The 4634-nt window shown below is 44.5% G+C and overlaps 1 long non-coding RNA gene across 2 annotated transcripts in view; it reads right to left on the bottom strand.

Moving 5' to 3' along the window:
* Window positions 1-1399: 1399 nt before the first annotated feature.
* The window catches only part of LOC143493444 (uncharacterized), a 36985-nt gene continuing 33750 nt past the window's right edge, over window positions 1400-4634 (bottom strand). Inside the window, exons 6-7 of one of the 2 annotated variants that reach the window (XR_013125430.1) lie at window positions 2782-3406; window positions 1401-2605 (exon numbers count right to left, since the gene is read on the bottom strand). This is a non-coding gene — a long non-coding RNA (uncharacterized LOC143493444). Of the gene's footprint in view, window positions 3407-4634 lie in introns of both variants that reach the window. The other variant, XR_013125429.1, reaches the window with a different exon arrangement.

The raw sequence follows: 4634 nt of genomic DNA, 5'->3' as shown, positions 1-4634 counted from the left end.
CTGTCTCTCCATGTCTCAGCTCTGTCTCAGTGTCCCTCTGTCTCTCCATGTCTCAGCTCTGTCTCAGTGTCCTTCTGTCTCTCCATGTCTCAGCTCTGTCTAAGTGTCCCTCTGTCCACATCTCAGCTCTGCTGGGTTTGTCTTTTTCTCATCTCACTTTTATGTTGGCATGGATTTGACAACATTATTAGTAAAGGTAATAAACACAGCCAGTGAGAAGAAGATCAGTATTTACAACACTGGGATGCCTTGACTGATAGGGACAGATGAATGCTTAACCCTCAGGATATGAAAGCTTAACCCTCAGGATATGAAAGCTTAACCCTCAGGATATGAAAGGCAGGCCACAAACGTTTGATCTCTCTCACTTCTTTGATGTGTTTAATTGGTTATAATAACTGCTTTAACTTATTGCAATTTATCTCAGAATACATTCTGCAGTAAACTACCCTGCTGTTTTATTGTTGAATGTGTGCTTTACTTTCTACAAAAACAAAGAGCAGGTTTGGAACAACCATCATTCCTAGAACCCAACAGAAGGCATAAACCAGAGTTCACACGCAGAAGAACTAGACAAACAGCACTGCCATCCAAATAACCGCCTAGTTTCACAAGCTTTTCTTAAGTATATACATTTTTATAATATTAACACACATTCGTCAAACATCTAGTCCTTTCTATATGCTGAGTTACAGTGCATTGCAGTGCCAGCCCATAAGTACAGAGGCTACTAGATATTAAGAAGCTATATATTAAGAATGGTTTATTCTCTAGAGTTAATACAAAATGTTCAGGAGGAGGTAATTCATATGTTTGCAGTGGTTCTCACTAGTCACATTGCCACAAGTGTCTAATCACTGCTTTTAGCCACTTATCAAGGTCTCTATGTCACGTTCACAAGCACATGTGTACACACACACACACACTGCACTGCACTGTCAAATCTTATGCATGACTAAAGCTGGTAGAAGTGGTCTTTAAGACCAGGGTTAGGTGTTGGGTGTTAAGGTTAGGAGCTAGGGTTAAGCAGTGCCATGCCACAGGCTGGCGCCATGAGAATGCAATGCTCCGGGGAATACCCCTGCCTATGTAGGGCTAGAGAAATTTAGAAAAGTGTTGTCGTACCCCGACAAGCCAAGCTGTCCATTTCAAGGAACTGTTTTTCTTTACTGCCTGATTTTCTCAAGGACTGTTACCACATTACCTCAGGTTTCTCATGTATTAACAGATCAAACCACTGTCTCTCACATTTTTTTAGATGTTGAGCCAATCAAATCCTTCAGCCTACATCCAAGACCACTTTCTTTATAGAATTTCCCCAGAATGGTCTGTGGCCACACTTCACTACAGCTCACCAAACGTTTACTCTAAATGCCAGCCGTGTGTGTGCGTGTGCTTGTGTGTGTGTGTGTTGTGCTTGTGTGTGTGTGTGTGTGTGTGTGTGTGTGTGTGTGTGTGTGTGCGTGTGTGTGTGTGCGTGCGTGCGCGCATGTGTTTAAAAGTGGAGGAAGTTGTGGGTGTTTGTGTACAACTTGACCTATCTTTTCTAAGCACAATGATAGTGCTTAATGTCTTTAATAAACAAACAAACAAACACAGGGGATGTACGTGTGAGAAGTTCACTAACAGTTTCGGGTCAGAGATTAGAGTAATAACACAGCACATTTGAATATGGATCTGCCTTCATCCAAAGACACCAGACAGCAGACACTGAAGTTTATTTTTCAATTCCTTTTTAGGTCATACACTAGCACCACATCCCAATAATTTTTACATTATCATGTAGCAAATTCTAAAAACACACTTGTACAGGTGGTTCCAGGTTTAGGTGTTGACATAGAGGTCAGTGTATTTGAAATAAAGGCTACTAGATTTAATGAGGTTTTCTATTGTTTTCTCGTGATATTCTTTTGGTCAGAGTTGTTGCAGTGAATTTTCAGTCTTCTGGCGCTACCACAGAATATTCAGGTATGATTTTCTAATGCATTGTTACATGTGAGTTGTCACAGTGTCTTCTAATGTGATTCTTCTGTCATATTGTTAGAAAATGTGGTTTTTATGGCGTTTTACGTGATTGTTCTAGTGTGGCTTGTTATGTTGTTATGATGGCACCTTCAACTCTTAGCTCTTCTCTCCAAGGAGATGTCATGACTGCTCCTTTTAGATGCTGTGTTGGGTCACCCAATGATAATCTCAATGTTGAATTGACCCCCCAGTGTTAACATAAGTCCAGCTGCCCACATACGAGTACTTAGAGTCCAGTCGGGCTGATTCAGGCCGGCGGTCTTTACTGTGGGGTCTGTGTGGTGAAGTCAGTTCTTAGTGCTACAGGGCCACCCTGGAGTGTGTGTGTGTGTGTGTGTGTGTGTGTGTGTGTGTGTGTGTGTGTGTGTGAGTCAGTGTATAGAAGGGATAAAAGGCAGTCGTTGCTGTCAGTACACATCAGCATTCCTCCAGGGTCTGGAGGTTTGGGGGGTGGGGGGTGAAGAGACTACGCAGCCCAGCTGTAGTGAAGAGCCTCTGGGTTTTACATCCTGCCACGAAAGCCCTTCTCCTTTTAGACGATGACTCGCTCTGTCTGTCCACTGCTCTTTCCCTGCTGTGTCTGACCAGCGGGGGACAGGGAACAGAAGGTGAGGTGAGTTTTCTGGCTTCTGAGTTGAACATCCAGAGATTTCAGACTACGCTCAAATCTGGCCGACAAAGCCAAAGCCTGAAGCTGTGAGTGGAAGTGCAGAGACATTAATTTATTCTGAATGATATTAATGAGCACTGACTCACGCTTGTCTTATGCACTATGCCATTATCGGAATTAGTTGAGGAAGCACGTCTGTACAGACTGATGTGGAAGTCCAGGATCTTGGCTTCATGCCGTGGTGCGCTGGCTGCCAGCCCCGGCTTCAGAGACCTCCTCAGAGACCTCCTCAGAGACCTCCTCAGAGACCTCCTCAGAGACCTCCTCAGAGACCTCCTCAGATACTCCAGGCTCCAGCAGAACACCTCCGTCAGGTTGTGGAGACCTCATACTTAGGCTTCTGGAGGCTCTGGTATTTTCCAATTAGCAGTGGGAACACTGGGAACACTGGGAGGAGTGGAAGTAATGGGAGCAGTGGGATTAGTGGGAACACTGGGAGCACTGGGAGGAGTGGGAACACTGGGAACACTGGGATTAGTGGGAACACTGGGATTAGTGGGAACACTGGGAGAAGTGGGAACACTGGGATTAGTGGGAACACTGGGAGCAGTGGGAACACTGGGAGGAGTGGAAGTAATGGGAGCAGTGGGAACAGTGGGAACACTGGGAGGGGTGGGAACAGTGGGAGCAGTGGGATTAGTGGGAACACTGGGAACACTGGGAGGGGTGGGAACAGTGGGAGCAGTGGGATTAGTGGGAACACTGGGAACACTGGGAGGGGTGGGAACAGTGGGAGCAGTGGGAGGAGTGGAAGTAATGGGAGCAGTGGGAACAGTGGGATTAGTGGGAACACTGGGAACATTCTGAAATGTACTGGAGAATCAAGCATGTACAGTGTAAAATTCTAAATTCTAAAAAGCCAGCCATATTTTTTTAAAGATTGTACATGCTGACTGTAATGCAAACAAAACATATTAATTTTAGAAATGACATGTAAATTTTAAAATCTTGTGACGTAGAGAAAACAGAACATTTTACGATGACTATGGATGAATTCCCATAAATCTCATACAACTGCATAATTCTCATAAGTCACATCCCTTTCACTGTAATCATTAGGGTTTGACCAGATTTGTTAAACAACAGCATGAAGACACGTGTGGTGCCAAAGACTCTTTTTTCTCTGAAGCTGACGGGTTTCTGAATTTGTCTGGTCTTTTATTTTTGTTGTAGTCTTGACCCTCGTTGTTTGATTCACACCTATCAGAGATGTGGGGAGCTAGGTTGCCAAATTATATCACAAACATTAAATGGACCTAAAATCAATATTCTGTCCAGTCAGCTCATTTTCGAATCATTGTGATTGGCTGTATCATTTTCAGCAAGTGAGCACAGACTCGATCACTGCTAACTGCTGTCACACCACAAATCACAAAACTGTTATAGATCAGAAGCTAAGCAGGTGTGTTTATGCAGAGCTGTTATAATAACACACCATTGATGGTTCATCAACAGACTGGTTGCTGGTTCTAAGAATACAATGATTAACGACTGCTCCACTCCCTCTGAATGATTTTTGAGATTTATTGATGGGTCAAGGGTAGTGTGTGTCCAGCCCTTGGTGTGATGGGTCAGGGGTAGTGTGTGTCCAGCCCTTGGTGTGATGGGTCAGGGGTAGTGTGTGTCCAGCCCTTGGTGTGATGGGTCAGGGGTAGTGTGTGTCCAGCCCTTGGTGTGATGGGTCAGGGGTAGTGTGTGTCCAGCCCTTGGTGTGATGGGTCAGGGGTAGTGTGTGTCCAGCCCTTGGTGTGATGGGTCAGGTGTAGTGTGTGTCCAGCTTCAAGTTAGGTCCATGACATATACAAATGTCATATTGTAAAAGAGTGGAACACACACACACACACACACACACACACACACACACACACACACACGAGGAGGAAAGCATTTTCTGTTTACTGCATTTGCTATTTCGTTTGTGATTTCAGTCTAGAGTTTG

Source organism: Brachyhypopomus gauderio, unplaced genomic scaffold (genome assembly GCF_052324685.1).
Source record: "Brachyhypopomus gauderio isolate BG-103 unplaced genomic scaffold, BGAUD_0.2 sc86, whole genome shotgun sequence".
NCBI lineage: Eukaryota > Metazoa > Chordata > Actinopteri > Gymnotiformes > Hypopomidae > Brachyhypopomus > Brachyhypopomus gauderio.
This window is presented reverse-complemented; position numbering and strand designations above follow the sequence as displayed.